This window comes from Rattus norvegicus, chromosome 20 (assembly GCF_036323735.1).
Source record: "Rattus norvegicus strain BN/NHsdMcwi chromosome 20, GRCr8, whole genome shotgun sequence".
Lineage (NCBI taxonomy): Eukaryota > Metazoa > Chordata > Mammalia > Rodentia > Muridae > Rattus > Rattus norvegicus.
Window position 1 is genome coordinate 54,387,710 of NC_086038.1, and position 26,531 is coordinate 54,414,240.

Here is a 26,531-nt window from a genome sequence, read left to right on the forward strand (position 1 = left end):
TTGCCTTAGTAAAATGGTCTCCGAGCCAGTAAGATCATTTCAGAGACTTCACAGTAACATAGAAACAATGACTACCCTTTACCTGTGAGTCACTGACACTCACTGAGGGAAGAAGAGAGTGAATGAATGAATGATATACAAAATTAGTGTCAGCCTGAAAAAGGACAGAATTATCGAGGGTTGGGGTTGGGTGAATGACCTACTTATCTAAATGAGTTATTTAATTTAGATTTCAAAACCCATTGACAATGTGCAAAATATCATCATAATCCAAACCTAGTAATTGTTATTCCATGGTCAAAAACATCAGAAAGCCCAAGAACATTCAACGGCAACAGACAGAAAGGAAGTATAGAAACGTGCTGGTTCAGTGAATCACTCGGCAAACACTGACTGACTGAAATAACCCCAGACTAGAGGTCTGCCTTTAAGCAGGTTTCCCATTCCTCGTCAATTGTATGTGTGCACATAGATAAGTAACAACAAAGGGGCAAAATGTGTAACCACTAAAGCAGAATGACTTACAAGGCTATGGGATTTCAGAAACTTAGAGCAATGAACATGGAAGTTACTTCTCACCTGGCTCTTCTTAAATGTCTGGCTGTTTCAAAGGACATTCTAAGAACAGCACTGTAATGAGAATAGTATCTGCTTTTTAGTCAGCATGCCTCAGCTTACCCATAGAAGACGTTGAAAGACACAGATAGTTCTATGTATACCAAGGGGTAATTGGCTCCTGCCCCAATGTTCCACAGGGTGATCCCCTATCTCAGATGCATAAGAATCTTTCATGGAGCCTGCCACAGCAAAGGAACTACAATTCTGATGCCTACCTTCCTCACATTTAGCGTATGATTATGCCAATTTGTTACAAGGTACTATACGAATTGTATTTTACCTTTAAACTAGGTATTTTAAGAAAAAGCAGTATGTCATTGTATGCACATGTCACCTCCTGGAAACAGTCCTGAAATCTGATTCCATAGGACTTGACATGCCAGCCTGAGAAGATTTCATTTAGTAATTAGGAGTTGGAGGCTGAGAGGAAACAAAAGGGCAAGAAACCAATGTGTCCCAGGAAAATTCCATTTTAAGAAAATCAGCTTGTCAGTACACAGGCTAGAATATAGAAGTAAGAAAGAAGTCAACTAAGACAGTCGCATTTTTTGATTGCCTAGTTTATATTTGACACTGTACAGTCTTAAACATTGTGAATTATTATATTCCCCCACTCTACAGAGCAGAGACGTGTTTAAGGTCACACTGATAGAACGGAATGCTCTCCAAGGAGAGCAAGGACTACCAGAGTGCTTGCTTCTCCTCAGTAAGTAAAAGAGGAAATAAGAAAATTTAAACTAGGAGTTGTAATGCTAGAGTTACTGTTCCTCTGTAACTGTAACACAGAGTTAACAGTGAATTAACACTATGGCATTTCTAGAGACACAGATTGCAGATTAAAAATCAAAGATTTTCCCAGTTTTCAATCTGGAAAAGAGGAAGTTGTCAGGATAAGCTAGTCAAGGAATAACAGAGGATGACCTCCTCAGATCCAAGAAAACCCACCAATCACAAGCCAGACAGATCCTTTAGAAGGCACAAATCATCGGAAGGCAGAGCTGAAGTGTTCAAGAACAATCAGAGGAATGTTACTACGTACTAGAGCAGTTCTGCCTATGCAGAGATCACATCTGAAAACACTGCAAACATTTACCTATAAAGTTTCATAGCAGGACTGAGCAGGGCAAGTGCAAGTGTGAAAGTAAATCCATCTTCAAGTTCCATGTGCCTGTGAAGCATGGGTTGATGGGGAAAGTTCCTTATTTCCAAACAAATATGTTCACTGTCTCTAAGTTTCAATCTGCTTACTTCATGTCTACTACATACAAAGTGAAAATTTTAAGTTAAAACTTAGGAAAAATTTCATTTATGTGAAAATGAAAAAGAGTATTTTAAAATATTATCAGAGTCACATGAAGTACTGCAGACAAGTGTGGGAACTATAGTCCTCACTGGAAATGGCATCTTAAAACCTTAATTTCTATGCTTAATGTAACTTAATTATATAAATTTATAATGAAATGCACTTTTTTAAATGTAAAAAGTCAAAGTATCTGTACTGTACATTACATGGTTTTTATACATAAAAAATCTACCAGAAAACTCCTAGTGTTGATAAACATATTAAGCAAGGTAGGAGGATACAAGTTTAATACACAAAAATGAGTGGCCTCCCTATATACAAACAACAAAAAATATGAGAAAGAAGTCATGGAAAAAGTATCGTTCAAAGTGGCCTCAATTTTTTGGAATAAATATTATCAAGGAAGAGTAAGACAAGATTAATAAAAACTTTAAGACATTATAAATAGGAACTAAAGTTAATACCAGGAGCTGAAAAGATCTCCCATACTCACAGATTGGTAGGATTAATATTGTGCTAAAAACCACCCTACTAAAAACAGCCTACACACTAGGCAGGACTCCCATCCAAATATGGAAGCCAAAAAGTCCCAGGATAGATTGAATAATCCTGAGAGGTAACAAACCTGCTGGAGTTACCACCGTACCAGATTATGACTAAGTAACAATTCAAACAGCATTTGATGTGTCTGGCATAAAACAGACACATTGATCAATGGAATTGAATTAAGGACACACATAAAACTGCACATTCCTATACCCACCTAATTATAGACAATGAGGCCAATGCCAATAAAACCTGCTGGAAAAAAGACAGTGTCTTCAACAAATAGTACTAGTCAAACTGTTTTTCTACATGTAGAAGAAACAAAATGTAACTTCAAATGAATCAAGGACCTCAGAATAAGACCCGAATCTGTTAAAGGACAAATTAGAAAGTACACTTGAACTTGGTGGCACAGGAAATGCATTTTCAGAATAGAACCCTGATAACCACACATACACAATACACACACACACACACACACACACACACACACACACACACACACACACACACACGTGCGTGCATGCATGAGCATGGCAAAAAGTTAAATTAGATGAAAACGTCTCTTCTAGAACTCACAGGCTTAAAAACGTGCTAAGAATTCATTTTCTCTTTTGAAGTTACTGGACAATGAATTTCCTAAGTCCTCCAACTTTATAGGCTATCGGCAATATTATAGATGTTATACACAATACCAGAAGAGAAAAGTAATCATCAGTCTTACCCAGATGTGAAATCTATATGTTACCATGATAACTGACCTAGTACAGGACCTGTGCAAGCTCAAAGCACACTAATCCGCAGCATGGAGTGGAGAGGCAGGCATGAAGCCCTCCCATTGGCCAAGAAGCTAATGCCAACTAATAGCTTCTGGAAAGTCAGTTCTCTTTAAGTGGGTAGCCACTGGTATGTCAACCACTTGTCAGTATAAGGACACACATCTACCTATACATATGTGTGTCTGTGGATCTGTATGTGTGTATGTGTTTATGTGTGTGTGTCCATAGGTGCGTGGATTTATGTTTGAGTGTCTGAGTCTTCGACTCAATTCCATTGATCAATGTGACTTCAATGTGACTCTTTTTATGCCAATATGTTGTTTTTATTACCTTAGTTATATAGCGTAACTTGAAATCAGGGATGGTGACACCTTCAGCAGCTCTTTGGTTATAAGGATTGTTTTACCTATAACAGTGTGTGTGTGTGTGTGTGTGTGTGTGTGCATGTGTGTGTGTGTGTGTTTCTATATGAAGCTGAAAATTGTCCTTAAGAGCTGACAGATCGAATTGTGTTAGAATTTTAGTGGAGAAGGAAACAGAGAGAGAGAGAGAGACAGAGAGAGACAGAGAGAGGTGAGTAGAGAAGTATGTAAGGATCTGGAAAGAATTGATGGATATGAGATGAATTTTAACAAAACATGAAATTCAGAAAGACCTAATAAAATATTTGTATTGGCATACCACAGAACTACACAATACTAGTGTAACAAAGTTTTCTACAATCTTAATTGCACTGAATATTTCTATTAATTTTTATTCTTGTCCCCCCCCAAAAAAATGGATAGAGTAAGATTTACAGTGCTTTCTGACTATGTAAGACAGGCTACTGAAAATTAGTTCCCCATTTTTTTTCATACATAGTAAATACACATGCTGTACACTGTCTTCAGAGAAGAAAACCTGCTGTGAAGATTCTCCTCTGACTCCTAGACACTCCTCCACAGCTCCCTGTACTCCAGATTTGGAAAAAACTTTACATAAGGAGAGATCTATACCACTGAAATGTCAAAGTTTTAATGAATACTTCATTAAAAATGAAAAAGCTGCCCCAGATTGTAAGAAAGAACCTAATTCTCTACAAATGCCAAAGACCATTGTACCCATAGGCTTGTGATCTATTCTACAAAATGCAGATAATGAGCTGTGTAAGTCAGAATTTGTTCAGTTCAGTGTGTCCCTAGCTCTCTCACCTCTGCTCCTACTGGGATGACTCTCAGCTGAATGTCAACACAGAGAAAAGGTGTCCGCTCTCCAGCAGCACAGTCTTCCTGGGATTCATAAACTCCTCATCCACATCCACTGACCTGAGCTCATTTTCTCCTGATACCCTATGCCTAAGCATTTCATCTCTCCTCCTCTGACCCCTGTTAAAATCGGGGGAAGGGGGTTCAGCTTAAATAAGCGAGTCCTGACCAAGAAAGAGCCCCAGGAATATTCCCATTTCCACTCTCTCTCTCTCTTTGTACAGATTCACTCGTGCATATAATTCCATGTATTTGTCCTACATAAACATGATATATCTATATAAGAATATATGTAATGTGCATAGCATATGCCTGAAAACACATATACACATGAGTGATCATGCCACTTCTCTCCCTGTTGTTTTCTTTTCCTTTTTTCACTCCACTCTTTGTTTTCTCCATATGTATCCATGTTCTCTTCCCTCCAAACATCCATGTTAACAATCAGTGGGATTGTTACCTATATCTGGAAAATCTTATGCAGATTTGTACTTACTAATGCATGAACACAAAACACAAAAAGCACAAATTATAGAATGACATAGAATAGAGGGGTTTGGTGACTGCTGGACAAAAAACTGAGTAAAAATTATATTATTTATATTTTATTTCCCACTTATCTCAATGGACAATTACTTTTGGAAATCCTTCCAACTCATTGGTGTAATCCTAATAATTTCATTATAATGTGATCTGTTTTGTGAAGATACTATAATTTATTATTTGAATATATCCTGAATGAAATCTATTTTTTGCCACAACAAACAACACTGAAACGAATGTTCGCTCACTTATGTCTTCAGACATAGTACTTCTAATTCCATGAGATAGGATCTAGTGAGTATATTGCTTGTGTGTATATGTAATTAATTTTGATAGATACCGACAGACTGCTTTCCAAAGACCTTATATGGCTTCACATTTCCACCCACGATATTCGAAAGCACTCTTTCCCCCACTCTGCAGATACTCATGGAGCTGATAGCTCTCTCATTACAGGCAGACTAATGAGTATGAACTGATATACTGCTTGTTCTCTATCGCCTTTCTCTGGCTGTTGGAAAACGCCATGGATATTTTCATATGCATATTGACCAAATGCTGTGAAAAATAAGTGAAAGTCATTTCTTTTTTGCTTTAGAGCATACCCTCCTAAGGTTTATTAATTTTTTTCCTTTTCTTAAGGCATTAGTAACTGCATTTAACTCACTGGTTATTTACCCTCCAGTTAAATGTAAGTAAACACTAGAACACTGTTAACATTGACTGCAACATTGTACAGTAAAACCCTAGAACTAAGTCATCAAGCAAAAGGGTGTAGCTATTAAACAATAACTATTTCTTTTTGTTTTCCAAATATCTAGAGACCACCATTTTATTCTCTGCTCCATGGGATGGACTCATTTAGATTCCTCGTGTAAACGTAATTGTCCAGCATAAATCCTGTGGTTTGTTATAATTTTCTCAAGATCCACCAATGTTGTCACATAATAGGCATTTCAACTTTTTTTGAGATTATAATTTAAATATATTTTGTCCTTTGTTTTACTCCCTTCAAACCCTACTATATACCCTTCCCCACTCTCCTGCAACTTCATGGCCTCTTTTCATTAATTATCATTACATGCACGTACGTGTAAACGTATATATTCTTCAATACAATCTAAGTCTGTACAATGCTACCTGTATTATATTTGCAGGATTGACTGGCTCTGGGCACCCAATTGTGTTTCTTCCCTGGGGAAGGCCACATCTCCCATTCCCAGATTTCCTAGTTACCTATATTTCTTTCTGTAGGGTTGAGGCCTTGTCTCTGTTTAGTTCAGCATGTTCATTGGTGTTATCCTTGATCAGTTCAAGTTTGAGCATCATGACATAATAACCCTAAAAGTATAGTAGGGGCACATATACTTCACTGGTAAGCATCAGCTAATTAAACTTAAGGCCTGCCCAACCAAAGGGAAACCATGCCTGGTACTGTAAACTGAGCCAACTAATCAGTACTAGTGTAATCAGTACAACCACTAGTTTACTAACTCGGTATCACCCCAAACAACAATATACAAACATTTGTCCTTACATCCACAGGTAAGTGTAGCCTTCACCCCTTATCAAGGAAACTTCTCTTTGCAACAGATGGAGACTTCTACAGAAACCCCAACCAATCAAAAAAACAGAGTTGAGAAGCCCAGTCCCAATAGTTGTAACTATAAACCACTCAAGCACCTAAGACTCGGGGAACATTGTGAAGGAAGATGCAGAAAGATTGTAGGAGCCAGGGTATCAGGAACTTTGTTTTCAGTGTTTATCTCCTAGTAATAGCAGAAGCTCTACCCATAAAGCCTCACCAACAGGACTTTATATTTTTAAAACTGAATAATATTCTACTATGTATATATGCTATATTTTTATCACCTGTCTATTTCCAAAATTTGGCTATTTGAAATAATGCTACAGTGAACTTGAGAATATAAGTAGCCCTTAAGAGCTTCTGATTTTAATACTTCTGAATGCATTGTCAAAAGCAAGATTGGTAATTATAATGGGTTAGTATGCAACATATACAAGGAACACCTACTCCAACTCAATAGGAACTATAATAATTTTACTTTAACATTGTAACATGGACAATGAGTAGACAGTTCTCCAAAGAATACATAGAAATTGCCAACGGACATATGAAACAGACTTTTCAATATTATATATCAATAAGAAAATGTAAATTAAAACTACAATTAGATGCCATGTTACACATAGCAGATGATTATTTTTAAATGTTCTTAAGTTGCAGTACAGATATGGGGAAATTGTAACCATTATATACTGTTGCTGGCTTGTAAAATGCCGTGTCTAGGAAAGAAAATGGTATTGAGGGCTCATAAAAATCCCATCTACTTGCCTCAATCCACATGGCAACTTTGTAAGTGAGAGAACATGAGGTATAATGGCCATGTGACTGTTTGTATGAGTTACTATAAGAAATCTGCAAAAACCTCACAGTAAAACATGCACAAAATGTACACAGAGAATTCTAAATGATGTCTATACATATTTTCTCATAACTGCCTTTCCCGGTTAAATAGGAATTGAAAATATTGAGTTACTTGAAGAAAGTATTTATATGGCATCAAAATTATGTTATTTGATTTTTTAATGGTAAAAATTATTGAGGAGGAAGGAATTAAGTTTGTATTCAAAAACGACTTCTTCTAGCCAAGTGTGGGAGTAGAACAAACAGGAAAGCTTACGAATAGTTCCTTGCAAGAATATACTCAGCGAAATTTTTAACCTGAAGTATTTCTCTAAAAGGTCTGAACAAGAAGGGAGGACTTCATCAGGTGGGTCATAAAACTGCTCAACATTGTAGAATCACAGCTGTAATGATGCTCAAATTAGCTTCCCTAAGGAGGGGATTCTGGCCGCAGCCTTTGTTAAGTGCTATAATGTGTATAGAATAAAATGAATTATTCATGTAATACTTGAGCATACTCTGGGAATTTCTGAAGGACTTCAGGAGAAAAAAAACTATGATTTGTCTTTCAGGCAATGAGGAGAATCTGGATCCTGGATTCAAGCAAATAATACCATCCAAGGGCAGCTTGCGTTGATTTACTAACCTTTAGAATTTCCCCCCTACATTAAAGAAGGGAAAATCTAACTCAATCACTGGAATGGGAGCCTCTGCTGATTATTTGAACATTCTACTGAATTCTTAGAGACAGGGCATCCACTCTTAATCCCTGACATGCATTTCAGTTGCCTTTCACTAAGTTCCCAATCGCTATTTCTATGTACGAGTCATTTCTCCTGAAGCAAGGCCAGAATTACACCTGGAAATGTAATTAAAATTAAATATAATAACATGAACAACCCTTTTCACGTCATAAAAAGTGTCATCTGTATTTAAAGGGTAAATTGTTACAAGTACCCTTCCTCTTTCTGCATATATTCAGATTCTAACGCCGTCATAAATATTCTGCCAGTTTCTTATCTTGTTACCAGTAGAAGGGAGGATATCTAAATGAGAATCAGCACTCATTTCCTTGGATTTTCGTTAAATTTCTATTTTTAAGAGGCCATTCAACAGAAGATTGTTCCTTTCGGAGACAGTGATTCCGTGATGGTTTTAAAAAATCATCTTTATTCAAGCTACATGATGTGTGCTTACATGTTGTTTTGAGGAATGTTATCTGGTAAGATTTTAAAAATATGAACCCCGTTGAAGGAATCAGAGAAAGAACTGGAAGAGCTTGAAGGGGCTCGAGACCCCAAAAGTACAACAATGTCAAGCAACCAGAGCTTCCAGGGACTAAGCCACTACCTAAAGACTATATATGGACTGACCCTGGACTCTGACCCCATAGGTAGCAATGAATATCCTAGTAAGAGCACCAGTGGAAGGGGAAGCCCTGGGTCCTGCTAAGACTGAACCCCCAGTGAACTAGACTATGGGGGGAGGGCGGCAATGGGGGGAGGGTTGGGAGGGGAACACCCATAAGGAAGGGGAGGGGGGAGGGGGATTTTGCCCGGAAACCGGGAAAGGGAATAACACTTGAAATGTATATAAGAAATACTCAAGTGAATAAAAAAAAATATGAACCTACGATCATTATGACCTCAAAAATGATATTTAGAGTTCTCTAAATCTTCAAGAATTGTGAGCTTCAGTGATTGGAAAGGTATTAAGAACATCCCACTTTCCCCCTTCAGGGATAATAAAGGAATAATGACCATAAGTTAAAGGACATAACACTCATCAATGAGAAGGTTGCACACTGCCCTTCATACCCATTGAACCCTGTTGCCACATCTTCCTCTAAGTGAACTAAATGCAACTGTAACCCCTGCAACTGCAAAAAGCAGTATCAGCATCCAACCCTCACTAAATGCCTTACCCAATGAAGAAGGTTTTAAAATGAAGTCTGTTCTGAATCCTTGCCATCTCCTTGGTACAGAAAGTAGCAGCAGTTGGTAGCTGGCCCAACCAGATGGTAGAGGCTGACCAAACCTCATTTCAATATCCTTAACTGTCATGTTCTTAAGTATGGACTTGCTTCCTATTTATTATTCCAGCATGGCCCTGGTGTGCATAGAACCCAATAGAAATAGAATAATGGACCACAAAGGTAGGAAGAGCAAAAAGTATGCATTTGATGACACTAACCCCTGAGCATTTTCTCTATTTTATCCAAAAGCCAGAATATGTGCATAGAGAAGAATAGAGAACGGGGGCACCATAGCCAGAGAAAACTACTGATACTCTGAGTCTGATACCAGAATAGAAATAAGAAGCGAGTCAGTCACTTATCTTCCTGAAGTCTTAGTTTCCTCATTCTCAAATTGACAAAGAAGTAATCACTTTGAACGTTAGTTGAAATAATGTTTTAAAACTCCATGGTACCTGGCTTGTGATATACTTGAGAGAGTATAATCATCATCATTAATAAATTTATCATTAGTGTTACCATTTTGATACTGGCCTACTCTCTAAGGACCATATAATGCACGATTTTCTATATATTTTTCTGCATGTAAGAAATAAACCATAATTGGAAAGGGATTTATTTTAAAAGGGCTCATCATGCTAAGGGTCATAGTCTTGTGTAGGTAACATTCACTCTTGTTACAGCAGAGACCATAAAACCTCAAAACCAAATAGTAGTGAAGTGCAATAAGGATCGATTAAAATCTGTTGAAATGAATAGAGCAAAGACAGGGTTAAAACTCTAAAACTCCCAAGGCCTTGAGATTTGGGACATTTGGAGAAAGTTACCGATCGTTTCTCAACTTCTATTTCCTTGGATGTAAAATGAAGCTAATTACAACTACTTTTGCACAGCGTTATTTAATTATACAATAAAGCAGCATATGTTGCAACCACAGTATTCTATTGTCCTTCTAATCCACCCAACCAGCCATAGTTGTGTGTTTAGGGCCTAAAATACGGTCTCTGTAGCTGCTGCAGTCATACTTGTATGCCATCAGAGTGTCTAAGTACCCTCCCTGGCATCTGCAGTAGCTTATATGCCACTGTTGGATTGAGCTACTCACTACAAAAGAGGGAAAGAGGGAGACTGAGAAAGTGAGAAGCAGAATAAAGGAAGGTAGAGGAATCCTAAATAGATGAAGATAGGACAGGTAGAACAGATAGGACAGATATATAGGACCTTAAGAAAGACGAAAAAGACAAGGCAGCATATTTGCCCACCAGCATGAATCAGAAAAAGTAATTCAATGAGAATCAGTGTAAAATAAATGAAGATTTTCCTCTTTCCCGCCCTGGATACAGCTATCTAACATTTACTGCTATTCCTAACTCCAGGGATGTCATATGGGCATGAAAATGTTTAAGGAAAACAGCATACTTAATAATCTCTGGGAAGGTTTTTAAATCTCCTTATCACATCATTCTGACTCTGTTGCTGGAATTCTCAACTAAAGGAAGGGAAATGGAAGGTAGCATGAGTTAAGGAGATCAATTAATTCCTTTTGATTTCATAAATATCATTTTGCAGACACTGTTTACCCCACCTAATTGACTATGAGCATAGAATTCTGTTATGATGCTTTAGAGAAGTAGGAGCAAATAAATTAATTGCTGAACAAGGATTTTCACTAGAAACAAGCTGGTTCCTGTACTAGCTTCCTTTACCCACACAATTATGAATCTCAACGAAAGTCCAACTATCCCCAAAGCACCTCTTAGATAGACCTCATGAGCAGATACCATCCTGACCAATCCTTAAGAAAGGAACTGAAGAAATGAGACAAGTTTTTGCAAAGCATAGAGCCTTATAATTCTACACAGTAACATTTTTGATCACGGATCCTCGAATCTAAGATTTTGCAAATGTCAGTGAAAAAAGCAATCTTCCCTCCATCCCTCCACGTATAATCTAGTAGCATCCATAAAAGGGCTGTTACACTCTGTACATATCAGTTTGTAAAAATGGATCGTTTGTCTACAACAGAAGTACCCCATACATCTGTGGAGATTCTCAGCTTATTTTAGGATGGATAATAGAAGGAGAAACGCATTGTAAACTATTGCCGATTACCTTCAGAATCACTACAGCAACACCAAAGCCAAGTAGCACAGAAAAAGTCCTAATGCACTATGCAATTCAGCGGCAGCTCATCACTGCCAATATAATTACAGGTGCCTGCCTGCCTTCATCCTCTCAGATCTGTGGATAAAAGCCCAAGGCTGAATTTGTATCTCAGCTGCACAGAAACTGAAGTTAGTAGTCAATAAACACATAGAACAGAATCTGACAGGCAGGCTCTTGCAGAATACAGAGCTTCTTGCTGTTCAAAAGCTCCTTCAACCCCAAATTTTCAGAAGCAAAGAAAGAGAGAGAGAGAATTTATATTTTTCCAAAAAGAAGAGATTTTGTTTCATATAATACTAGAAAAAAACACATAAGTCAGTAGTGATTAATCTTATTTCTCAAGAAAGAACAGTAGCTCTAGGTTTGAGTAACTTGTCTCAAAGTGATAGAACTGTTCCCAGAAGCACAATCTTCTAGCCACACTTTCTGTGTTTTTTCTGGAATTCTCTCACAGCTTCTGACAAAGAAGATTATTAACAGTTGTGCTTTCCGTAATTTGAAAATGTTTCAGGAGAGTTAATACATGGTGATAATCAAAGGAGAATTCTGTAGTTCTAAGACTTATGAGACAAATTCATTATATTTGTATACAAGAAAATCAGGAAAGATGAAGCTTGAAATAACACTGAAAGGATTAGAGGAATTCCTAAATAAATGTGGAGGAGGGGCATTTAGATGGGCACAGTGTGCCTGGCAACATCTCTCTAGAATCCCTCCCTTATTGAAACAGGAAGGAAAACATTTGTGCTGAGAGTGTAGATTCTGTAGGAACCACATGTAAATTCACCTTCTTATACATGATCAGATTAGCCATGGGTAGCTCCACTGTATTCACACTGAACTCACTTCTGTGGGTAAACTGATAGCTTGGTTACAATCTCCTCTCCACAATGGACAGTACGGGTCTGTTTCAAACATTGAAGTCATACATTACATTTTGTGGCATTGTACTAGAGACTTGTGAAGCTTTAATAACCCCAACACTTAAAAATAAAAATTCAAGTTAATTGAACAAATAAATTCTCTATTTAAAAGAAGAATCCCTAAAGGAGGAGGAAAAAAGAACTGAGTAAACTCACCAAGCAAGAAACCCTGAGGAATTACCCATTTCAAAATGTTAATTGTTATGTGGAAGTGGCTTTTGAAGTTCAATTTAATTTCCTGAAAGCCTCAAACAACTCCATTTCCCTACAGAAAATAATTAAGCATCAAGGATAATAGTGTGATTAGCAAGTAAGACATGGAATTTGCTCAGCAAATCAGAAATGGAAGGCTCTTGTTCACAGCACCATACCACTCCTTGCCCTGTCATAACAGAGCCAACACTAAGCAAGAAAGGACAAGTAGGCTGCACTCCAAAGGTCATACACTTGGATTACAGATATTGCTTTATCTGCCTCAGAAAGGATTCTATTTCTCTTTCAGTGGTGGAGAGACTCTGATATTTATGTCACCATTTACGTCCCCATATAAAATCTTGTCTCTTGGTATCTGAGATGGCCTGGAGGTTCATGAGTTTAGGGCTTGACTGCTACCACACAGGCTTTTGGTTGTATCCTGACATCTCTGGTATAATCAATGGATTAATCTCGTGGTAGTTTCATGACTTGTGATATTACCGAGAAGTTGTAAAGATGAGGAGGTAAGATTTAGGTGGAAGATGTGTGTCTTTATAGGTCTTTGTGAGCTTCTCTCTTCTCTCTCCTCTCCTCCTCCTCCTTCTCCCCCTCCTCCTCTTCCTCCTCCTCCTCTCCTCATCTTCCTCCTCCTCCTCCTCCTCCTCCTCCTTCTTCTTCTTCTTCCTCCTCTCTCTCTCTCTCTCTCTCTCTCTCTCTCTCTCTCTCTCTCTCTCTCTCTCTCTCTCTCTCTCTCTCTCTCTCTTCCCCCCTGCACCTCTCTGTGAAGCCATACAGTGAGCATATGCCCAATCTCCTATGATGTACTGCTTACCCAGAGGCAGACAGGAATTGGGGCAGAACACCTTGGGCTAAATTTTCTGCAACCACAGGCCAAAAACACATTTAAGAAAATTCTTTAAAATTGTTTTTCTCAGGTATTTCTCACAGCAACAACAACAAAAAATAGGCACACACACACACACACACACACACACACACACACACACACACACACACAAATGATACCAGGAATAAGGCCATGAAGTTACTATCCCTGACAATACAATTCAGAAGCATTTAAAAAGCTAGTGGGATGAATTTAGGAAAGAGTGCAGAAGCAGGTAAGATAAACCCAGAAAAATACTGATAAAAATATGAATAGTAGGATACCCTGACAATAGTTACTTAAGGGAGAGAGGGTCTACTCTTGGCTCACAGTTCCCTGTAATATTTCATCATGTTAAGAAACTCAGTGACAGGAGCTTGAGGGACATAATAACATAGAATCTCAAAAGAGCCACAGAGAGCAATGAATCTGTGAATTCAGCACAGATCCCATCTCCCCTTACATAGTCTATGATGTTAGTCACAGAATGTGCATGTGCTATGGTGGGTCCTTCCACCTCAATTAATGTAATCAAGACAGTTGCCCTCGGGCATGCTCACAGGCCCATCTCTTAAGCCATTCTATGAGATCCTGTCATATTGACAGTTCTGCTACCTTTCCCAGCTGGTGAGCTACACACTCATGAGATTTCAGGAAGGAACAAGAATCCCACTGGGTGTTGTACCAGAAACCATTTATGCTCTTACCTGTCAAATAAGCTATTTATATTTTATCCATCCCCTAAGATGTAATGAGTGAATAAACTGGAAGTAAATGGGTTAATTAATTTGGCAAAGAAATTTTCCAGAAAGTTCACCCTTCAGGCTGTTACATAGTTATTACCATCTGCTTTTATAGTGCTAACAGTGAGAATCAAGAGCCGAAAGCATTTCAGAAATACAAAGCCTTGCAGTGTGATTAAACTGCCCAGTATAAAGCTGTGGCAAAGGACAATGCTATTGATCAAGAAATTAAAACGACTGCAGAAAGCCAAGCACTGGAATACTTTGCTATGTGAAAAGAGCAAAGATGCTTTGAGGATACCCCAAGAATCAATGACCAACCCATGACACTTCCAAGGGTGTAAGAATGTAGGTACATTCGAAAAGCTCTTACAAGAGAGCACTGCACTGAGCTGCTGCACAGGGCCTCTCTTGAGTTGCTCTCTCAGGATTAACTTCCTGAGCTTGCTCAGTGCCCAGAGGTTGCCATAGTCATGTGTGTAAATGGGTACTGCCATCTCATGAGCTGGCAGTGGAGACTTTGTCATTATTTATATGCTGCTGACTTTGGAAGCATATAGAGTGTAGGAGTTAAGGGATCATAAAGAGTTCCATTCAGATTGCAAGGAAAAACCCTGAAAAGTCAGGAAATGTATAGCAGGCTCAGTTTCCAACATATGCACCTAAGAACAGTACTACAGGAGTGAAGTTAAATATGCAATGGAAAACCCAAGAAGTGGGAGATGCTAGAGAAACCAACTGCCTGTCAAGAACAGACCAAGGAGTAAGGGTTGTGGGTGATGCAAAAGTCAAGGTTACAAGTAGTATGTGGCTGCCCCATTGTAGTGTCTGACATTGCATATTTAAACAAAATTTTTAAATGAATAATTGAAATTTTGAAACAATAAAATCTAAGTTGGGATATTGATTCCTTGAAAAAACTCAGACAAGAAATCATATGTATATGTAACAATAATTTCTAAGTACTAAAGAATAAATGTCTCCAAATATAAATATTGCTAAATTATATTAAAACAAATGTTTAAGGTAAAAGCTAGCAAGTGATTATCCCAAGATTCTTTTGTGGAAAGTTGAAAAGAAAAAGGTCTTACAACCATACATCATCTTAGACAATACAACATTTTTATTGGATATTACTTTATTTACATTTTAAATGTTATTCCCTTTCCCAGTTCCTGGACATAAGCCCCCATCCTATCCCCCTCCCTTCTTCTATAAGGGTGTTCCCCTCTCCAACCAACCCCCTCCACCCCCAGACATTCCCCTACATTCCTTTGGACTATGGGGTGGTATGTATAAATATTCTATGTGCTCATATTGAAAGAATGAGCTGTTCCTTTAGAGGCTTGGTGACAGCCCAACACTGTCTTCTATGAATGAAACAATATCCAATCCCCAGCCATCGTCTACCAAGTTTACTCATTATTTTGAATAACTTAGACATAACTACCAACAGTCAACCTTACCTGCCAATTATAAATACAGAGAAAGTAATATAAAAGTTATAAAATAATAATATAATATAATTCAGAAAATTATTCATCTACCTAGAAGAGGTTTGTTTTCTTTTGTCTTGTTAAGCACAGTTACTTAGGAGAGGCAAGAAAAGAAGAAAAGGCCTATGCCATAAAACTATAAAATTTCCATAAAATACTGAGAAATAAATTCAACTAAATGTAAAAAACAAAAACAAAAACAAAAACAAAAACAAAAACAAAAACAAAAAAACCCTGCAAACCCCTGAGTACTATAGGAAAGGGACTAAGAAAAAAGAAAAATGCCACAGGTCCATGAAAGTTGTTATCTTCAACCACAGAAACCTCATCATTGGGATCAGGATTTAAAATATTTATCCTCTTCCATTGCTAATGTGAGAAAAAAGCAGAGAAATATTCACCCAAAGAAAATGTCTAATCAGTGCTTGGGTTTATGGGGCAGCACACCTGTTGAAGAATCTACCTTTTGAAGAAAACACAATGTAGATCAAATCTTAAAATGAGATTAATGTGAAATTGAAGGAAGACAAAGAATTCAAAAAGAACCAAATATTAGGGGAATAGTTAAAAAAAACTAGACATAGTTTAAAATTGCAAATATTTTTTATAATACTAGAACTTAAGTCTATTTCTACTTTCACATAAAGAAAGGATTCATGACTGCCTCTGACATTTTTGCAGACTAATCATTAACAACATTAATTAAACATTATCATGATTATCACTAATCATGATAAAACTAGCACTTATCATTGTGACACATGCCTTTAAATCCCATCACTTGGGAGGGCTGGTGAATCTCCAAGAGTTAGAGGCCAGCCTGATCTACCTAGTGACCCAGTAAGATGCAGGACACTCAAGGCTACTTAGTGAAACCCTGTCTCAAAATTAAATGTAAATCAAATAAATTAATAAATTTAAGTATTTGTAATAGTCAGAAAATTTTTCTAATCAAAACCGTGTTGTAAATGCTTTAAATAAACACAATTTTCTCTATATCATATCTTTTATTCATTTATCATTTATATTTAGTTCATTTTATCTTCCAAATGATCTACTTTTTATTATAAGTGATAGCATTTGTTGAGAGAATTTGGCTGCTCATCACTCATGTCTTCTTCCCAGACTCTATACTCATTCCTGCACAGTGGACCACCTCTTCAAATAGATAACTAATAGTACATCACAGTAGTCTCAGGAAGCAATGGTGAGACAAACTGCGAGCCAGTCTGTTCACCTTAAAGAAGAGACCTAAGACAACTCCTTGTTGAAGCATTCACTGAAATGACAAAACAAGTCCTCTAAACCCATCTCAAACATTTTTGCATGTTAGAATGTTTGAAGCTTCCTTGATTCATTATAAATGGCCAAAACATAGTCACTAGCAAACTTTGGAGCATTGAGTAAAACTATATTGTCACATACCAAGGTGAAGCATAAACCATGGGCAAACACAGCCTTCCAGAAATGGTCTGTGTGTATATGTTCTTGTGAGGAAATAAAAAGCTGTAAGCTACCTGACTCAGCATGAATTATTTGACTTTTCTTTTGCTTCTTACTTATTTTCTAGATATTTGAAAAGAACAGTTAAAGTGCTGATATTGAAAAAAGAAGCAGAAACTACGGACTTTCTCTTCCATAAAACTAATCCACCAGAAAGACATTGGTTGTTACTCAAGAAAAGCATTTTTCTGGTTGTTTGTAATAGATTCTGGTGCATTCCAAGAAAGACTATCAAGAGTAATTTAGAGAATTAGATTACCTTAAGTGTTTAAACACAGTTTTAAGAAATTGAGTAAAAAGTTCATGAGTGATAACACACAGTAGTCTATTCCACATATACATACTAAATCACCAACATAAATTCAATTAAAATGAACCTTTACAGACAAAAAATGTGAAGGTCTATGAATTTATCTATTAATTCCAACACCCTTGAAGCTTAACAGATGGAAAGTAATAAACATTCTCCAGAAAGGAGATTTAATTATACCTCCTAATTTATGACTACCATTCGATTAGAACTTACACTATTAAACTCACAATACAAGCTCTTGAGTTCATGTATAATTATAACTATTTCACTGAAATATTTTAAACTTGATTTTAAATACTCACTAAATTTCACGAATTGAAACAAATTATATACATAAAGATATATACAATTATCAGTTACATATGCAGATATAAGTTGGATGTTTCAAGTACTAGAGCTGTCTTAGACCAAGGTGTAAAATACCAAGAATTCCCTGCAGACAATTTACTACATCCTTCAAAGAAGGAAATAATACTTTTAAGTTGTCTTTAACACACTTCCTGGCTTAACCACCTCATCTGGTAACCCACTAAATGAAACAGTCCTTACTTCCTGTCAGAATTTTCCTCAGGAAGAATCTTCATGATGGGTTATTTTCTGTGCCAATTTGACTGGAGCACGAGGTACCCAGATATTTGGTCAAGCATTCTGGAAGTGACTATGATGATCCCTCTTGATGAGGCTCACCTTTTAGTAACACGGAAAGCAGCTCACCCTCCCTAAGTAGTTCCTGTTTCTCCAGGGATCATGACTAATGCAATCTGCAATCTCAAACCAAGAACAGTTTTTCACTACTGGAGTTTAAATCTCTTGCGTACACTAGGTAGGCACTCTACCACTGACACACATTCCAGTCACCTAGTTTGTTAAAGATTTCAATGATAAAATACAAGAATGGTCCTTGCATTCATTTCAGCAGTGTACTCAAAAGTCCTTATCTTTGCTAGGAACATGACAAAAGAAAAAGACATATTACTTGGTGGCTCGTTGCCTGAGTTTTAGTGGCTTTCCTGGACCCACACAGGTGTTCAAACCATGCAACCCAGATACTAAAACTCCACACAATCAGAGTGGTATTTTTGTCACCACAGAGCCAATCTATTAACTCTCACGAAGTGTTCCTTTTAATTTGTACTTAAGTTCTTTCTCACATTGTAATTCTCATTTTTCTTTTATCCTCTTCCATATATGTCTGTTAGGACCCAACAAAGATCTCAACTACTATAAAAATTCAAAGGTGTAATAACTTCCTTCTAAAGAGATTCTGATATATTTACCATGGAAATGTCATGTAATATGCGTATACCTTTTCTCTTTAATTTTACAGCAACAAATCAGTTTTCCAATCCTAGTTCTTAATTACCTGACCCTGATGGTTCAGTGAATAGATGTGACAAAAGCTTTAAGCACTGGGAAAAGGAAGGCAAACACAGGTATGGAAAGAGCTACAAAATTAATAACCTATAAGAATGTTCTGTGAAAGAAAAGATGGAGGAAAAAAAGTACACAAATGTCTAGGGAGGTAATGCAATCTATTCTTTTCCCTCAAAGTGATGCAAAGCAGAGGGAGATTACACTAAGAAAATGGCATACTTCAGAGAAAAACATCACTAGTCCCAGCCTAAAATCTGACAGACCGTGAGCAGGCTGCTTAACTGTCCTCCCTAAACTTAGAGCATTAGTCTTGGTCTCTGAAGTCCACTTAGATCATATAGATTAGGGCCCTACAGTTTTCATTTATCTTGAAAGTTCCCATTTCATTTCTTCATTCCAGGGAAGAAAGGGCTCGAACACATGAGGAGCTGATATATTGTTCATACAAATACAGATAATTTAGTAAGTAAAAAGAAAGATCAAAAGGCCAACATCCCAGGAACTAAATGTCTATGAATATGCTGGAACTTCAAAAGTGGAGGTTTTCTTTACTATCTTCCTTGTTTATTTTACAACTTATAACAAGCAATATCCCCAGAGCATAGAAGACAGATGAGCTGGAGTTAGAAATGGAAACTAACTAGAGGCAGTTCCTTCCAAATGCTTGCCTAATTCAATGAAGGGAAGTTCATTGAATTTAAAAAGGAGTTCAAATCATAAAACATTTTTGTTTGTTTTTCATTAGTAAAAATTCATCAGTATAACACCATTAACATTGTGTTTAAAATAATCACATATGCTCCAAGATTTCCACTAAAAAAAATTTAAAAAGATAAACTTGCCAAGCACTGAGGTACTTGGCCAGGAATTCAGAAATCATATCATTTAGCTTCTGTCCTTTTTCAGCCATCAATTCACACCAATGCTAAACACTCAGCACTCCCCTAGCCACCCAGTATCCTTTCTATCTGAACATCGCTGTCACATACTGAACCAATAAATCTAATAAACTCACCCTAACATCACAGTATGATCCAGAACATTCATATCTTAAAGCAAGGCCTTGAGACAGCAAACACTTAGTCAAAAAGAATGACTGACCTAAGGACATGTACCAGCGGGAAAATGTCTGAAAGACAGAACCTTCTCAGACAATTTTTTTCTTCTCAGATTTTCACACGTGGCCCCACTGGCTAGTAAACTGGCTCTCCACAAAATATAGAAGAAACTGTTCAGTTAATTAGAGAGTAAATGGTTTAAATTAATCAATAAAAATAACCCACCATCACTGAACAAAATCTTCAATGTTCAAACACAAAACTGAAATAAAACTTAGTAAAAAATGAAATCTCATAGGAAGGCTTTCTGGGTCTTCCCTAAGCACTTAGTCACATTACCAAGATTGGCTTTTATCAGATTAGCTAATTGTTTGGGGTAATAGATGTAAGCCAAAAGGCAAATAAGCTTCTCTGTTTATGAATCTGTGAGAAGACCAGGTGAGCTTTAGGAAGCATAAATAATAAATAGGAGGTTGGCTGAGGAGGGAAAGCTGGTGAGTTTGGGGACCCATCCTACCTGCTAATGGTTTTGTTTTGTCTAATTGAGATTTTCCAAACAATTTCCAAGACTGTGTACAATGAAAATGTTGGATACTTACAAATGGCAATTGAGGTTTCTACATTTCTCTGGATATATCCAAGGATTTGGCAACCCCAAGTAGGCAATTCCAGGGAACATGAGGCCGGTGGGAAGAATAAACCCACAAGAGGCCAACAGACAGAATCTTGATTATTGTCTGGGAACTGACCACACCTGAGAATTTCCAATGCAAAACAAGAAGTTGCTCCTCTGGAACTGGACTGGACCAGAAACTATGAAGGCACTAGACTTCAGTGACTGAAGTGGTAAACAGATTGCAAGTGCTTCTTCCAGAAGACAAAGGTCAGTACTTCAAAGACAGCACAGAAGGGACCAATATCTGTTACTGATACTGCCATGAAAACTGCAAAAAGAAAAGTTTCCTTCACTATCTCCAGCTTCCCTACCACAAGCAAGGTTTGTTTCTAACAAAGCAAAACAAACAAACAAACAAAAACTGACCACATCAAAATGGGCAAAGTGAAGTCAAGCCTGTTTGCTTGCCCATTTTGTTTTACAGTTAGAGCAAAGGAAAAAATTATCCTGGAGACTTACTCTTTATGGGCTCTATATACTCAAAAAAATTTGAAATGCTCTTTGCTTCTGAGACGAGAGAGACCTGTAATTCCATTTATTAAGTCAACTCTTAAAAATGTTTCTTTATTGAAACTTGGTCCTAAACCTAGGTTCACAGTACATGATGAAAGTCTAAGGAAGACTTATTTAACCTACATTAAATCTTGATAATGCATTAATGAGTATTTTAAAGGGATAATTTTAATTCCCCAATCTTCAACCATAAAGACTATATAGTGCTAATCTGCCTTGCCCTTTCAATTAAACTTGTTAAGGGCTTTCTATTTAGTCAGCACCCTGAATGGGCCATTAAAATTCTTGTTCGGTAAGAGTTGTGCTCAGTGCTCTGTTGTTTTAAATTCCATTAAATCCAAATGGTCTTTATCGCCCCATGACCACTGTGACTTCAATCAGCCAATTTAATTACCTTACACAATTGTCAGCAGAAGCAGCAAAGAAAAACAGGAAGCCCGCATGACGTTATCAGACGTACGTCTACCTCTCCCTTGTTTAATCTAGCGTCATCGATAATGATGATACGTACCTACTTCCTTCCTTTCAGGAGGCTTTTGACCTTCTCTTTCCTGCTCAGATTTAGACTTTAAGATTCATTCCTAGCACTCCTAATACTTTGATGAGTGGACTAAAAAAAAAAAAAGAAAAGAAAAGAAAGCCCTTAGGAAACAAAAGTCCATCAGTCAGATGAAAAACTTGCAACATTACATCCCAACACATACAACCATGATAGCAAAGAGACCTGTGTACCTCAAGTAATATGCATGCAGCAGATAATGTTTCAAGTCAAATACAGTTGAAAGACAGTAGACTATGTTTGATCTGTGTAAAAATAGTATTGAATTTTTCAAGAAACGTATAGAACTGAGACTATAGTAGCAGAGTAAATCCTAAATACAGCAATTCATTATCTATGTAAATGTGATATTTGTACCACAAATGAGAAAATCATTATCCCTATCAGAAGTTATGATAACTAAATACCATAAAAGATCACATCATCTTATCACAGACAATACTTTATAACTTGGGGGATATGAAAAGACTCTAAAACCCATGCTGCATCTTCATTCATCTGTACCAATGGCTCTGAACCTGTTGGCTGTGACCCCTCTATCCTTAAACATATTACGATTCATAATAGTAACAGAATTACAATAATGAAGTTGCATGGAAATAATTTTATGGTTGGGGGTCATCACAACATGAAGAAGTGTATTAAAGGGTTGCAGCATTAGGGAAGTTGAGAAGCACCAGTCTATGGCATTTTTTTCCTTTTCTAGGGAAGCAATTGACATTAACTTTTCTAACAGAATAAATGTTGAAACAAGGGTCATTTGAGAATGAACACAGTTGTACTGATCACTTAAATTGACCCAAAAAGCCAAACTTCTCTGAAGAAATGTCGACAAACTTACAGAGCCAGAAACACACTGACTTCCACGTGACTGGGTGGAGAGCTATTTCTAGAGGACGGAAAGATCATTTTTCAAAGTCATTTTCTGAAATGATCATGCCTCCCTTGATGGATCATATCAAGTTATTCTTCGAGGCTTTAAAACTAAGCTAGAACGTATCAGAAAAACGGATCTTTATAAAAAGTCGTGCCAGTTGTTGGTGATTCTTGCAAAGATTTCCCTCTCCTGCCATCCAGAGCTCAGATGAGCACATTTTATCTTTCGCAGAGATAGTGGCTGCTATCACTCTCATTTCCTCTCTCAAGAGTCAGTTTTCAAGCTCCCAGACTTAAGGCCACTCCTCCTTCCCTCCCACTTTACCTCCCAAAGGAAGAAAAATCTCTTTCAAAGAACTTGTGGAAAGTGGCAGCTTCCCCAGCTCGCAGTCACTGAACTCAGTTCCTCGATGGTGAAGTACATCTGTCACAAAGCATTGTCTCTGGGAGCACATGAGATTTTCCACAAGAACAGGTTTCATTCCTTCCAGGGTGTGGGTTTTATCTAGTGGGCTGCTCCTCACTGAGCTGGCCTAGCGCCTTCTCCTAGGGCTTGTGCACTAGGTATACAACGAAGACCTAAACTGGAAAACTTTTGAACAAAAACACTCTTGCAACTGGCTTAAAGAAAAATAAAAGGTCAAAAAAATGTAGTAAGAAAGTGACAGAGCATTTGCTCAGCACATTGAAAAGGATCGTCTTAGAGATACTGCTCTGACTCAACGTTTTGGCTTATGTCTGTCCTAAATTGCAATTGAGATTAAGACTTTAAATAACAATCGGACCTCAAGATCAGAGAGAGTAGTCCTTTGGACGGTGGTGCCAATAAAAAGAATGCTCAAACAAACCCAGAGAGCAGGAGGGCAACCAAAGCAGAAATGAAGCTTGTTTACTGTTCGTGCGTTCCTGCGGAGTGGGTAGTGGGTACTGGGAACAGAACAGAGCAGAAGCATCCGGAAGGGGACCAATTGAAGAAAAGTCTTATGCAGTACTGGAGCAACCTGGGCCTCATTTGGAGGGCAACACCCACTTAGGCATCGCCTTGGACCACTTTCAGATGCAGCTGTATAAGAACAAAGATGTCTCATTTCCATACGGCTGGACACTGGAGTGTGACCGCTGGTGCAGGATCTGGAGAAACGCCTGGGGGGCAGTGGTGGGCTTTGCGCCCAACAGGCAGAGGGTGCAGACGTCTGACCTGAACTGGGCTGGGGGCCTGACTTTCTGCTGCACAGTTTACCCCTGGAAAACACGCTTGTCCTCCCCCTCCTCCACCCTGCATCCTCTGAAAGAAGCCCAGTTGTTTGTCAGAATCCGAGGTGGAGACTGAGACTCAAGACAAAAGACCCCTATACCCAGGCCCATCAGCCCACTGCCCAGTAGGAAACATGTAGCCACCACTTGGGTAGACTTAACTACCCCATGTAACCTTACAGCTTTGGAAACGTGCCCAAGGGTCAGCACTGTAGAGTGATTTGCCTAGCAGCTACTTTCAGAGTGGCCTAGGGAAGAAAGGGGTGCCTGCCGGTGGGGTGCTGTTGCAAAGTTTTCTTGAGTATCTTAGAAAGTCACTGTGGCTGAGGCTCAGATTTTATCACCATCCCCCCATCACCAACCCCTCCCGTAGTTCCCCTCCCCAGACCTTTCTAAGCCGCCCTCCTTCCGTGCTGTGGGGGGAGGGGGGCAGGGAGAGTAAAAGTCACAGGGAGAGAGAGAGAGGATGGTCTAGAGAAGGCAGAAGTTAATAGGCTGGGAAAGGAAGAAACTCCGGGGTCAGAGACACCCCGAGATGTGGGAAAGCCTAGCTTGCGAGAAAGTGAAAAGATGAGAAAGGGTAGATCTGTTGGCTTCAGGGAGAATACCACATAGTTTATGAGGGTGAAGTTTCATCATCAGTTGAGGGGGAAGAGGAGGTGGGATGGCCTCAAGCCAGCTTGATGGTTGCCATAGCACCAGAAGCCTGGCTTCTCCAGGATACACTGTTGAGCCTCTCTCTAGGCTGCCTACTGGGAGACACCTGAGGCAATGCTGTGGCTTTCACCCACACCCAGCAGTCCACCACAGCCCAAGGACAACTGCTCAACAATTCCAACTCTTTCCTCCCAGGGCAGGAGGGCAGAAGTGTCTGAACTTCATAGTGTGGAAGTTTAAAATAAACATTTTCAAGAGGTACTTAGAGGCATTTAACTAACCATCCAATCCGCTCAGTACTTTTTTTTTTTTTAACCACAGAAGAAAATAAAACTCCCACCACTTTATCAAAATAGTCTCAACTGGGAAATGTTCCAATGATTACAACTGTTCACAATCGTTCCTGTCGTGTCAGGTCAGAGTTAGAGAAAATGGAACTCCAGGTGGAAGACATTTGATGCTAACATAGAAAACAAAACGTAACAAAGAAGCAAACAGATCATCTACAAAGTAGAATGTTTGTCCAGGGTGTCATGGAACTGGTGTAGACATCTAGCGTCCTGTTTCTTAGAACATTCTTAGAGCTTCTCTAGAAGTGTGTGTGTGTGTGTGTGTGTGTGTGTGTGTGTGTTCTTTTGGAAAGCTGCTACACTGCCACAGATGCCAAGATTTTTTTTAATATGAAGATATAAATGATCAGCAAATGTAACAATCTAATGATTCAGCAATTATCGTGCTTCAAGACCAAAGCAGCAATAATTAAATCTTGAGAGTATTAGTGGCAGTTTTCAGGCACCAATTCACCCCCCCATCATGTACATTCTTACTGATGAACACAAGAAGAAGAAGATATACAAGCTCACTTATGTATTTTGAATTACTCAAAATAATGTAGGGGGGGTGTGGATTCTATAGTATAGCGCTTCCCATATTAGTAGCCAGATTGCTGTGGCACACATACTGTATAAATCTTCACAACACAGCTCCCATGAATATAAGGACTTCTTTAATGCTGTGTAAAGAAGCAGGCATTCCTGTAGATGCTTGTTGCTAAGAGCAACATGCTTAAGTACCATCTAAAGACAGAAGAAAGCAGGAAAATACTCCAGCTAGAATCTAGCTCTATTCTATTGTCTCTTGTCATCACCAGTCTTCTTAGCTGTAGGTGACATATAGGGAGGGGTTACCTTTTCAGATACATGTGAAAGCATTCCTATTTTATTTCCACAAAGGTTGGAGGGTGACAGTGAATTTTATCACTAAGGAAAGATCACTTGGGGAAAAAATAAGAGATGCTGCTAGTGTTACAGAAGGGGCAGGCAACCTCTGCTATCCATCAGACAGAATAACTTAATGTGTCTAATTTTATTTCGAAGACATGTACTCTGAATTACATGTTTTCTACCCTCTCCGGCTTAAATCCCCTTAGAACTGACAGGGGCAGCATCAAGAGTGGGAGCTTTTGCCCCGTTGACTCTTTCTCAATGCCCTTCTTTAGGGAACTTCCCCTAATGAGTCCTGCTCTTAACTAAAAATCCCAGTTGGTCATCCTGAGCAGCCAAGCATTTCCTACACCTTGCTTCCCTCAAACAAACCTCAGGACCAGGGAATATACTGGAAACCACACGTTTAGATTTTCCTTCAAGAGGAAAAAGAAGCCCAGATTCTTGGGAAAGGTATAAATCTTTCTCAAACTTGACGATCTGGGGTCTTTTATCCAAGTCAGAGTGAAACAAAGATGCACTTAGACCCACACACTCAACACCCCTCCTTCCTCTGCCTCCAGTTACTAGGTTCCTTATTTATTAGGTCCGGACTCTGTGCGGGGGCGGGGCGGGGAGGGGAGGAGAGCGGCGAGCTGTGAAAGAACTTAGCAAGTTAGAAAACAAAACAAACAAGAATC

The 26,531-nt window shown here is 38.3% G+C and overlaps 1 protein-coding gene across 1 annotated transcript in view; it reads right to left on the reverse strand.

Annotated features, from left to right (window-relative positions):
- Grik2 (glutamate ionotropic receptor kainate type subunit 2) overlaps nt 1-26,531 on the reverse strand; it is a 697,720-nt gene that overhangs the window by 670,146 nt on the left and 1,043 nt on the right.